The sequence below is a fragment of the Gracilinanus agilis genome, chromosome 6, assembly GCF_016433145.1.
Source record: "Gracilinanus agilis isolate LMUSP501 chromosome 6, AgileGrace, whole genome shotgun sequence".
Classification (NCBI taxonomy): domain Eukaryota; kingdom Metazoa; phylum Chordata; class Mammalia; order Didelphimorphia; family Didelphidae; genus Gracilinanus; species Gracilinanus agilis.
Window position 1 is genome coordinate 104,978,596 of NC_058135.1, and position 13,756 is coordinate 104,992,351.

The 13,756-nt window shown below is 34.6% G+C and overlaps 1 protein-coding gene across 2 annotated transcripts in view; it reads left to right on the plus strand.

Moving 5' to 3' along the window:
* MARCHF1 (membrane associated ring-CH-type finger 1) overlaps positions 1-13,756 on the plus strand; it is a 414,802-nt gene that overhangs the window by 114,785 nt on the left and 286,261 nt on the right. The gene's annotated exons all lie outside the window — the stretch shown is intronic.

The window sequence follows — 13,756 nt, forward strand, 5'->3', positions numbered from 1 at the left end:
TGAAATATATGAGGAGAGAGAGAGAGAGAGAAAGAGAGAGAGAGAGAGAGAATATGAATCTAAATAGGAGGGAGCAGTCTTAGGAGACATTCATGATAAGGAGGCAAGACATGAATAATGATGCATCAAGACTGAGAAGTAGTTAGATAAATCAGATCTGGAATAGAACACTGTATAAAAATACAGAGAAGAAGCATATCCAAGAAAAGGTGGTCAGTGCTATCAAATGATACAGAAATGGAAACATTGATGAGTACTGATCTAAGTTCATTGGATTTAACAATTAATATATTTTGGTTTCCTTAGAAAGAACCATTTCTGTTGAGTAGTCAGATTGAAAGTCATGATGCAACGGACTGAGAAGTAATTGGGGAGATGAGAAAGTAGAAGCAAGAACTGTAGTGGAGATGTTCAAACAGAGGCCAAAAGACCACCTGTCTGTAATGTTATAATAATGTAAAGTAAACTGGAGAAGGAAATGGCAGTTCCGGTAGCTTTGCCTTGAAAGTCAGGCATGACCGAAATGACTGAACAAAAATAAATCATCACTTCATTTGTGGTCTTCATCATCTGATAATGATGAATTGTCCATTGACTCTTCCCTGGTAATCTTTGGTAAAACCAAAGAGGCAGCAGTTTTCAGGGCAGAGAAAATCTTAACACAGTCAAAATAACTAAGCACTATATAAAAATTTCTGATGAAGCTTGTTTTTTCAAGTTGCAAGTACAGTGATAGCTGACCTAGGACTAATAAAGAAGAAACAATCTCAGTTGGGAAAAAAGTTTGAATTATAGGATGCTTTTAAAAAGGGATTCATGACGTTCAGTATTGTTGGTATGGAATTGTGTGCCTACAATGATTCAAAGTAGTTTTTTTTAAGAGCCAGACTCTTTTTTTGTGGTCATTTTTGAAAGATGTTTTTCACAGAGCAAAGGTAAACTTCAAGCATTCTTTTCCAAGAGTTCACAGATTTTCAGATGAATTAAGTTTGACTCTTCTTTTCCAAAAATATCTTTCCATATGTTTCATATTGGACCTTCTGAAGTGTAATATTACCTTCTCAACTTACCATAGCTTTACTGAAGTAACTCTGGCTTTCCTATAAAGTCCCAAATCTGTCCCATTTGCTTCTGAGATGAGCCATACTCAATCATCTCTGAAAAGTCATTTATTAAGTAACAGTAATACTTTAATTTATATATTATCATTTAGCTATTACTCAAAGTGTTTAATGTATTGTTATTTCATTATAATGATCTTAATATACACCATTCTTATTTGTTGTTATTTATTTTTAATAACTGAAATATTTACTAAATAAAAAAGATTTAGAGCAAAGTATGCTGAGCATTGTGCCAGATGCAAGAGAAGTCTTTTCTGCAATGGTTTATTTTTGGTATCCTGGAAATTTAATAATATGCCAAAATTAGGTAAGCATTACGACACCACAGATAGAAAGTCATTAGTGTTAGAAAGACACAGGTTTAAGTCTTGCCCCTGACATAGACTGTTTGTGTGATCCTGGACAATTCACTGAAATTTGCACTTTTCTAGGCAATTTTTTAAGACTGTGATTTGAAAACAGATTGAAAAAATGCCAGTTTGCATTGATGAAGTATTTTTTCTCACAGGAATTCTCTACAACAATCTAATTTCCAATATGATTTCTAAATGCTTATTCATTGATTAAATGATCTTCTTTACCAGTGTGCCCAGATTTTACTCCAGAACAAAAAAGAATCACAGTTAAACATCAGTAGGCCTCAAATCACCTATAATCAACAGAAGAGAGATGATGAAATCATTACTACTTTGGGTTCAATTAAAAAGGAAAATAACATAAAGGGTCTAGAAGGATATGAGCTCCTTGAGGGCAGGAATGATTTCATTTTTATGCTTCTAGCTCTAGCCTCAAAAACTGTCCCTTGCATGTATTAAGTGTTTAATAACTGTTTGCAGAATTAATTTGAAAAGATCACAGTTTTGTATCCCATCTATTATTTTGCCTTCTTATTTTATTTGAGAACAAAAGCTTCAAATGGATATTTCTCCAACAGTGAGGGGAAAGGCAATTGCGTATTCTCATTTGTGTCTTTGCCAAATGCCTCTTTAATTGTCTTTCTTGATAGTGTCATTCACATTGCTAGTTTTAGTACCACCAACAGGATGGGCTGACTTGACAGCATTTGCTAGTACGTGAGGCTTTTACTAAAGCTTGGATGTGTAATTTCTTTACAGACAGTGTAACATTGGTACTTGAGAGGAAGAGTTTGATCTCAGGGAGAACATCACAGGTAGTAACTAAGAGAAAGAATGTTTCAGATTAAAGTCCAAACAAGGGAATGACCTTAACCCAATTCAGCTCTCTGATCTGAGAAATAGAAGAATCAAGGAGGGCTGCAGGCAATTTTCTCAGGCTTAGAAAAGTGACTGTTTGCCTTGTCACTTAACAAAGCATAGAGTAACTTTGTGGAGAACTCAATCAGAGGTCTTTCTATGAGGAGATGGTTGCCCCGGGACCACTTTCTCCCAAGCAACTCCTGAGGTATTTGAGCCCTACAGAAAAATATGTGACTGTGTTGAAATGGGACTGGAAGGGGGAGGCTGAAAAAAATGTCATTTTTTAAAATTTTATGGGAAAAAAGGTACAAATCTCAACTTGGACCACATAGGATGATCTGAATGAAGAGGGGGCAGGTTAGAGAAAAAGAGAGGGGTACCTTAAAGTTACTTTGCTTCTATTTGTGTAAGTAAATTTTTATGGTAACTTGGGATTTCTTGTATATTTTAATTTTTATGTAAGCATTCCATTTCTCTGATTCCCAATCCCCTCCAGTTAGTAGAGGGAAGGAAGGAGGGATGGATTGAAAGAAGGAAGGAAAGAAGGAAGGAAGAAAGAAAGCAAAGAACAAGGAAAAAAAAAGTCCTCATTATAAATATTTATTGTCATGTTAAAGCAACTTCCCACGTGGGCTATGACTAAAAATATATTGCTTCTTTCTGCATTTTGAGTCCATCATTTCTTTGGGGGATAGAATATTTCATCTTCTATCCTTTGAAGTTGTTAGTTATTTCACTGATCAGAGTTAGCTCTTTATAAATTTGTTTTAATAAGAAATTCAAATTAATAAAAACTTTTAAAAAGCTAGGAGTTTGGAAAGGTTTTTGAAAGTAAGGGAATGGATAATAGAGGACTACATACGAATGTGGGTGGAGTTTGCTTCCATCAGTATGGGTTGGATTATGAGGGAAATGGTTCATTATTGCATCAAGACAATTTCAAAAACCTATTGTCCCAAGTGTGATTTAATAATTAAGTTCAACAAGTCCTTAGCAAATATTTAGCCACATTTATTAAACACCTATTAAATATAAGACATACTCAGATTCTGAGAATACAGAGATGAAGAGAAATTCTTCTTTAAATATTCTTGACCTTTTGTTTTTCCAAATGAATTTTGTTATTAGTTTTTAGTTCAATAACTGAGTTTTAATATTACAAACAAACAAAACCATTAAGAAAGGAAAAAAGGAAGAAAAAGCAAGAAAGAAAAAAGAGAAAAAAGAAGGAAAGAAAGAGAGAATGAAAGATTGATTCCTCCTCAGAAAGCACTTCTGTTTCACACTTATGTGTTTCTAGGGCTTGTCAACAAATGAAAAAGCTTTTTTTTAAACATTTACTTTATTCTAGGTACAATACCAAATACTAGAAATACAAATACAAGCAGAGAGGAATTCTCTACCCTTAAGGAATTTCTCGTCTGTTGTCCAAAAGCAATACATAAAAGACAGATTAAAAAGGGGAAGATGTGCAAAGGGAGACCAGTAGCACAAGGTGGAGGAATATGATGGAGTCTGAAGCCTGAAGAGTCAGAAGTATAGCCAGGAGAAAATGGAATTGCTAATAGGAGCCAACCAAACAGTAAAAGAGAATTTGGGGTCAAAGTATACTTCCAGTATAAGAAGACCAAGGACCAGGTCAAAGATGTGTTGGTAAATATTTGATAACCAGCTCTCCATTAAAACAAACAAAAAACCTTACACACATTTTAAAGTTTAAACCAAATTATTAACATTTTCTCAACATTTAGCTGAGTAACTTAGAGGTATACTAGTAAATGTTTAAAAATTGGCTTTCGGCTAAAAAAATGTACATACTACCAACTTTAAAATTTATTCTTCATTAATGACTTTTTCTCTGCTTTCTTAAGTCTAAAAATCAATAAAATAATAAATCAAACCCTGTTCTATGGGATTTATTGATTGCTGAGGTCACACTAAAGCTCCCACTGAAAATTTGACCTTTCAGGACCCAGTTAGGACTGGCCCCAGCACCACCTTGAGCTAAAAGAACTTTCAAGATGGGTAGGCTGCAAACTTTTGTGGTATTATAGACAAAGTCTAGAGAGTGAAGCATGAGGCCTTGAGAAACATCAGAGACTGACAGCTCACACCACCAATCACTTCATACAGAATTTTAAGATTTCAGACTACATATATTCCTCAGACCCCTTCCCACCTACCTCCCTCAAGAAAACAGTTTTGTTCTCAGCATAGGGAATTAATTTAAATTTAATTTAAAACTGAATTGAAGTCGTGAGTACCGAGTTCCATGACAGGCTATGTTACTTCCTAGATTAGAAGTTTCAAATATGTGGCCTCGAGGAGAAAAAAAAAAGATTAAAATGTATTTGAGAAATTGTTAATAAAATAAATACAAATGCAATATAACATGGATGATGTTAATTTATATTTTTCTACTCTGCTACTGGCAGAGACATCGTTCTATTTCACACCACTATTTCACACCACTAGACTAGACTATGTAACTTAAATTCAAGTGACTTAAAGTCACTTAAATTCTCTAGGACTGGGTTTCATCATCTATAAAATGAGAAGTTTGGAATAGAAAAGGGTCCTATTCAGCTTTAGATTTATGCCCAAAGATTTTGTGGTTCTGGTTCATTAAATAGTTGGTAATTATTGATCACTTTTAAAGATTCTTCCCTCACTTTGAAAATGTCTTTGTTTTGTAACCCATAATGGTATAAACCATTGACAGTGGAGAAATGTCATTCACACAAAGTACATAATTTTGAGATATACTCGAGGATGAAATATAGAGGGTAGGTCAACAGACTATTGTAATCTTATGGAGTACTTGTCATCTGGCCCCTAGAAACATCTTCTTAATTATAGAAGTTTATTAGGGCTTTAAATATATAGTGTTTTGAAAAATGATATCTCAGGATAAATATGGAAGCCCTCACTTCAAATAGAATCCATGATTTCATCCATGTAAATACTCCTTCAGCCAGAATGATTATACTGTCATCTAAGCTTTCTTATTCTGAATTTTCCTCATTTATGTCCTCCCATCAATCCACCACAAGCAATATATACATGACATTTGGTGGTATGATGTTTTATGGGTACCATTCTAATATGTGTGCTGTCATTCCATTATTCCCTTCTCTCATGTAAAGCTCATTTCTTTTTCCTTTTATTGAAATGGTCAGAGGACCGACTTTTGGAGTCAGAGGACCCAACCTTAAATTCTACCTCTCTGAACCCTTAGACAAGTCCTTTCACTTCCCTGGATCTTAGTCTCCTTATCTGTAAAATGAGAGGGGTGGCCTCTGTAGTCTTTAAGACTTTTTCTAAGGACCATATTTATAATCCTGTGATATCCTGAGCAATGATTGTTAAACTACTTTTTGCACTCATTACGTTTTCAGTAATGCCCTTCAGCCTATTTAATGTGTGAATGATTTTCTATTTTAATTCTTCAGCTATGATTTACCACTGTATACCATAATCTCAGTAACGTTGGGATTTTTAAAAGTAATTTTGTTTCTGGAAGAATTCTGGAACCATTAGAAGGAATGTACATTTTCTCAAATGCCATCCATTGCTCACCCCTTCTCTTATTCAATTTTAGTTCAAGTTAATTATCCATCTGTAGTATTGGTCCAAGATGTGTATACTGATAGACCATATCTGTGGTCTCTTCATCCAATTGCTTATCATAATTTCAGCAGTAATCTTCATCTATTCATTTGTTTTTTGGCTTTAGGTCCTAGTTAGAGCAAACTGGTTTAAAGTGATTACAAATCTCATTTAGGAGAATCTGTAGCATTCTGGAGCTTGAAAAACTAATAAAAATCACAGTCATCTAGAGGACATCATCTATTCAAAATCCCTCTTCCATTTAGACTTTCTGCTTGACATCTTCCTTTACAGAGCAACCAGCCTCACCAAATATGTTTCCTTTTCTAAAGTCTCTTGAATATAAATAATCAAAAAATTATTGGACAAATGAGTCTCTCTCATTGCATCTTTCATTGAATCTTTTATGACCTCAACATCTGCATAGGAGCCATCTTGTTGAAAGAGAGCCTTCAAGGCAGCACTTTACTCTATCAAATCAAATGTTTGTTTTAAATAGTCATTAGCAAAAAGCATAGTGAAATCTTGTATTCTCTACACACTTTGGTAAATTATATGATTATAAATATATCTTTAGCTGAATACTATTTGTGAATAATATTGCCAGTTTCCTTCTTATGATTTTATCAGAGGTACTACTATATGTGGATTAGGCTTATGAAGATTTTGTTAAGAAGGGAAAAATGAGTAGGGGGTCAGAAATTTTTTATATTTTATTAATATTATTTACAATTGTTTGACATCTTCCCATCTTTCAGATATCAGATAACATTTACCCCTAGATGCTCTGAAAACTACATTGCATCCAGGACACACTTCCTCTGTGCATACTTGAGTCATCCAGCTGTTCATTCTGTCATTTTATTTTTCCTTGAGTATCATTTCTACATCCTTGTGGAGTACAATAGGGCCCAAAGGAGGTGACTGCACCATTTTTGGTAAGGAAAATATTTTATTGGAAATTTTTTGGCAAATTCTTTCCATTTTTGTGTATTTGTAGTTTTTATTCTGTTTTTATCCTTTAAAAGGAAATGTACATCACTCTTAGATTTAAGGATGATAGGGCCCACAGAGATCCTCTATTCAGTCCAGCCTTCTAATTTTGCATGTAAGTAAATTAGGACCAAAATAAGATACTTTTATTGGGCCCTAAAAGAGAATAAACTAAAGCCTTTCAAAAATAATTGTGGGGAGGCCAATAACAATACCACTTTAGGACTCCGTTGATGAAAAATATACTAGAGGTCATGATTTTAGATCAATATGAGAGAACTCCAAGTTCTTATTGGTCATATCTTTTTTTTAACCCTTAACTTCTGTGTATTTGCTCCTTGGTGGAAGAGTGGTAAGGGTGGGCAATGGGGGTCAAGTGACTTGCCCAGTTGGTCATATCTTTTAATCCATATTGCTAATAAAGAGGTAAATGAAACATGTCTAATGGGCCCAAACAAATGGTGAGTCAGGGAATGCTTTGGGTTTTAAGGCTATGTCTCCCACAAAAAACATCTGTTGCTTTCCCAATTTCCCTACATGTCATATATGTTTATTACATGGAATATGAGATAAATTCAGTAGGAGAACAAATAACACCATGTGATTGGCTATGCTTGCCTTGTTGTAGATACATTCTTTGAATAACTGAAACTCTCCTAGAAAGAGAGAAAACCAATACATCTTCTAAACTACATGATGGATAAGAGTAAACTTGATTTTATGTTCTTCCACAGTGCTTGATTTTTCACTGGGTGGCACTGTAGCATTAAGAAATGGATTTCCCAGGAGCCCTTAATTGTGCCTGGGATGATGATAATGTGTGAATTATATCTGATGTCCAATGGCACATCAGCTTCCATGCCCCTAAGTAGCAAAACACTTCATAATGTTTAATGCTGTTGCCCTCACATAGACTGGAGAGATGAATAGATATACAATCAAACATCATTTTGTTGAGTTAGCTTACAGCCAACTCATCATGAAATAATTGTAAATGGAATGGCACATCATTAATGTTCTGGGATATCACTCAGTCCAGTTCATATTCCCTGCCAGTTCTGAGAGCAGAAACACCATTGTGATGGAGCCATTTTTCTTTGAAGAGAGCACAACCCCATCATCAATGAAGATTAGTATGCAACTTGCAGACATGACTCATTACTGACATAGCTCCTGTAAAGACAATGCTTTGACCCAGATCTAGCGCATTTAATCATAAATAGCTGTCTAAACAAGCATAACTTAGACTCAATGAATTGTGGGCTCTTGCCCTTTAAATATAAATTCTGAATGTTGTTTTTGGAATGAGTTGAGTGCTTTGAATTGATCTGGGTTGGCCTTGCTTTGAGAGAAGTCTATTGAGAGAGAGCCAACTTTCTGTCTGGGATTATAGATATAAAAGTTCTAAATTTCTGAAGTTCCTTGACTTTCTTAAGACAAAATTTAGCCAAAAAACTAATTTTTTTTCAGAATAGGACTTTTGCTGTCTATTTCATAGTATGACTTGGAAGAAAACTCCTTGTAAATATTAAATTCCTATAGAAATATGGGTTGTTATGAAAGAGCAGGTTCCAGATTGGCTAGAGCACTGGGTCTGGAGGCCAGAAGTCCTGAGTTCCAATCTAGTGTAAGATATTTACCAGCTGGGAAAATCATCTAATCTCTCTTTGCTTCTGTTTCCTCAAATGTAAAGTGGGGATGATAATAACAGCAATGCTCATAGGGTTTTTATGAAAATAAAATGGTTTCATTGTGAAAATACCCATCACAGTATCTGGTACAGCATAGGTGTTAATGGTTATTCTCCTTCCCCCCCCTTAAGTGGCAGTAATATAATTTGAGATGTGCCTAGAGGCCAGCAGGTCCCCCAAAATATTTCATCTCACCTAGTCTGGAATTTATACCATTAGGATCAATGTATTAATCCTATCTGTCATTTCCCAAGACTTTTATTGCCAAAAATTCTTCCTTCTTATAAACTAAAGACTTTAAAAAATTAAGAAGGAATCATCTTTTTCATTCTTATTACTCCTCACGCTCACCTAAAATCTCCCTTGTCTAGCTCCCTTTTCCCTGGGCTCCTGTTTCTAATCACAGACCCTCCCCAATTCCACCAAGACCTGCCATTCCGAGGAGTCTGCTTTGAGAATTTGGCAGATCTGCTGAACCAATTACTTGATTAAATTAGTTTGTGGGTACCTCAGACCCTATGTGAACAAGAGATAAATTCCAGCACAAGTAAATTTCAGTGTGGAATCAGCTATTTTAATTATCTGACTGTCTAGCAGGATTTTTTTTGTATGCTTCTTTCTTCAGCTTCTTCTTCTCTTTTCTCATCTTGAACTTTATCAAAGGCCACATCTCAGACTTGCTTTTCTTTTTTCTGCTATGACCAGTCATCCAGCCCTTCACTTCATTCCCCAAATCTTGCCTCCTTCAGGGATTCTCTTCTGCCTTGGAAGGTCAGTTTAACTTTCTACCTGACCTTACCATAACTAATTTGGAAATTCTAGGACTCCTTCTATTCTATAATTTACAAGAGGAAACTATATAGTACAGTAGTTAGACTGCTGGGTCTGTAATCAGAAAACCTGGGTTCAACTCCAGCCTTAGATACTTATTAGCTGTATAACCCTGAGCAAGTTACTTAACATCTGCCTTCCTCATCTGTAAAGTGGGGCTAATGATAGCAACTATTTCTAGAAGTTATCCTGAGGGTCATGTCAAATAATAGCTTAGCAGAGTGCTAGGCACAGAAATGCTATACAAATGTTAGCTATTATTATGAAAATATATGTCCTCCCAATATGAAAGTATATTTTGCAGGATAATGCATATATAACCTAGATCAAAATGCCTACCATCTCTGAGAGTGGGGAGAGAAGGAAGGGAGGGAGACATTGAATCTTATAATTTTGGAAAATGTATGTTAAAAATTGTTATTACATGTAATAGGGAAAATAAAATATCTTTGAATATTAAAAGCAAAAAATAAAATACAATAAAATATGTCTTCTTTCTTTTAAAAACCGCAGCTAATAAGGGATTTATCATTTGTTTGAATTGATTTGAGTTAACTCTTTAGTCTAGCCCTGGAACATAACAATGCCACAGGCTAAGTGAATGAATAATGTTCATTTCCTTTTTTTTTTTTTTTTTTGGAATGCAGTTGAACAGACAAGCTATAGAGATTAGCAATCACTATTTACATCTATGACAAACAGTATGAAGGTACATGCTGGATTCAAGACTGAATGTGAAATGAAGAGCAGGCTAAATTATCTTCAGGAAATTGTAAAGCTCCTTTATTTTTGCATACTTCTCCCAAAACAAAGGCCCATCTTTTTTTTTAATTAAATTATTTTTTTTTCAATTACATGTAGGACAATTTTTGACAATGGTTTTCTGACATTTTGCGATTTAGATTCTCTCCCTTTCTCTCTTCCCCTGATTCCAAGAGGTGGTAAGTAGTTTGATATAGATTATACCAGTGCTTTCATGCACTACGTATTTCTCTATGTCCAGCATATCTTTTTTAATGCCTATATCCTACCAACATTGTTATATAACTGTAAGACAGTAAATAGGTGAGTGTCCTCTTTAGTTAACATATGTGAAACATTTACAAACTTTAAAGTACTATATAAATGCTAATTATTATGATCATTATGGATGTTATTAATAATAAGTCATCTATATAATCCAGGTGTCTTTCCACATTAGGAGTTCCATCAGTTTAAAAAACTGGGATGGACTTTAGTAGGTTCAAAAGAGAATCAACTTCATTGTAGCCTTTGTATATAACAGTGGTAGCTAACCTTTTAGAGAATGAGCTTCCAAACTGCAACCCTCATGCCTCATGTGAGCCCTCTCCTTAGCCCAGAGAGGGGAGGGAGGAAGTGCTCTCATTGAGCTGCTGGGCAGAGGGGCGAGTGATGAGAAAAATGTCCCCAGGGACTCGTGGAGAGGGGAGGGGGAGCAGCAACCTCTGGCACACGTGCCATAGTTACTCCAACACAGATATATAGCTATTCTGGACATAGGGGCCCCTCAAATAATGGTTTCGATGAGCCTCAGAAAACCAGAAAAATCAAAATGCTAGATCATGTTGAATCCTTTCATAGTTTCTTAAGCCCAAACAGGATTCTGTTTAGATCATAAACACCTTGGAGACAAAGAGTGCCAGTTTAACAGAACATAGAGCACTTCTGTCACAATGTTATGCACATATAGCTGTGAAATTGGAACTAATTACAGGTCCATTCCTGGACTCCCAAGGAAAAATAGAATAGAAAAATCTGTCTTCCTTTCGTGCATACATTCTTTCTCAAGTTTTAAATCATAGTGGTCTTCTATTTAAATAGGAATCACCTTCTTGAGTCCCAAAGAACCATTTAAAATACTTCTGGGCAGAAACTTAAGCTCAACTGAACTATGAGTCAAAAAATAGGCAAACGCAAAATGAAACACTAATTTTCTGACCTTGCATGTACCCTGTATTTGTTCATTTCCACACTATTTCTATCTTCACTAGAAGCATATCCAGAACTATGATATTAGACACTATGAAGATAGTTCTATTAGTGTTCGATAGGAAACACAATTTAATTCTGCAAATTTCAATTTTTTCTTCTTTTAATTGTTTCTTTGTCCATTTACATTTTTAGATGTTCTTGAGATAAACATCACAATAAAAGTTTAGGCATCAAACTGGGAGATATATGCTTGCCAAAGATATTCACCATGTAGGGGAAATTCATTAGAATTCAGCTGATCCTTTTTACAAATAAGAATGTTCTGGTTGTGCTCTAGAATATAGTTCTGTCTCCTGGAACTATTCAAAAGAATTGCCCTTGATCATTTACACAGTAAAGACTAAGTGGATGAACAATATCCATTCCCAAGTTTATGACAGTAGTTGAATGAACAACCTATTAGTTGGAGATTGGAGATATATATAAACATATAAATGTGTATATAAAAATATATATGTTGTGTATATGTATACATATGTAAATATACTTGTATATATTGAAATATATATTGATATAATAGTAAAAGTCAATCTCTATATATGTATGTAAATACATGTTATATATATTTATGTGTGTGTATATATATGTATATATATATACACACTTATAAATGTTTTTATAAAAGTGTTCCCCAGGGCAAAATAAGAATATGTAAATCAAGCGTGAGCTGAACAATCTTTCATTAGATTTGAATTCTCCATTATTAAGGATGGGCTACAAGGGAGTGATCTGAGACTTTCCTGGTCATTCTTTTGTTATGTCATCAGTTTGAAGTCACTAATTGAACTTCTCCTATTATATTGTGCCCATCCAACTCTTTGTTCTCTTAGTTTTCTGAAATGGAGTGGGAAGAAAGAAGACTATATTGTTCAACAGCATTTACACCATGTAAACTAGACAACTCTCTAAAACTAGGAGCTACATGAGAGTTTCAGCTTGTATTCATTAAGGGAGTGTCCATGCCAAGAATTCCTGCTTTGATGAAACCTCAAGTCTGGACCAAGAAATCCTTCTAAAACCTATATCTATCAAAAGAATTGTTCCTCCTGTGGAACCCTCTACAGAATTTACCTTATAGCCTCTAGGTAAAAAAGGAAATGGTCTTCCTGGAACTTTTGAAAATAGTTAGAAAGTTTCAGCTAGCAGATTAATCCACCTTTGGGACCCTGGGATCCTCTGATACTTTTTACTCAATATCCATCTACTTACGTAATAATTTAATGTATTTATGAAAACTTTGTAGAACTATTCTGGTAATTAATATTGCTACCAACAGGCAGATCTGACTGCAGTTCTATAGATAATAATGACTGAGGGTGCAAAGAGATGTGCTTAATCCAGTCAGGTATTGTCTCTATAAAAACACAATTGTTTCCTAAAATAAAATACAGATACTTAACGATTCCCTCAAAGAAAATTTTAACATTTATTTTGTATCTGTTTTCTAAATACCTAGATGTGTAAATGTTGTTTCCCTTAGCTAGATTGTGTTCTTTAGGCAAGGGGACTTATCACCTTTGTCTTTGTGTCCTCACTATGCCCGTATATTTTCTGGCACATAGTAGGCACTTAAGTATCTTTTGGTTCATCAGTTGATGAAATTTATAAGAAAGTGTTATAGAAGTTAAACTGAGATTTAAAGAGTTACAAATACTTTGTACAAAGAAAGAGCACATGTTTGAGAGTCAAAGGCCCTGGAGTTGAATAGTGATTTTCTCTTTGTACCAATGCAACCTTTCATAAGTAACAAACAGCTTTGTTAGGGCTCTGTTTCCTCATGGAATGAAATGTCGTCAAAATAGGTCATATTTAATTGCTGTCTTTGATTCTTCAGCACCTACAACAGTGGTAGGTATGTAGAAGTTGCTTAATAAATACTTGTTGACTGTTTGATTTTTAAAAATTAAGTAAATTATATTACCTCTAAGGTCTCTTCTGATACTAAATCTATGATCTTATGAATTAAACTTTTATCATTCCTCTGTTATTAAATTCAACTGTTTTAAATCATTGCTTAATACATTTTGGCCTTTCCTCTTTAAGGAAAATCTTCTATTTTATCTCAATTCTGGGCCTTATACATATCTATCTTCTGTGATTCCACCAGCTTCCATATGCTCAAAATCAATTTCTTCACTGGCAAAAATATTATGCTTGCTAGTTAACTCAGATCAAGTCAAGTTTGACACCTTTAGGTGATCATATTTCTCACAGGGCTTTTCTCCTCAAGCATCTCTGCTGGAAGGTCATTATGGATGCCAGTCCTCTAATCAGACAT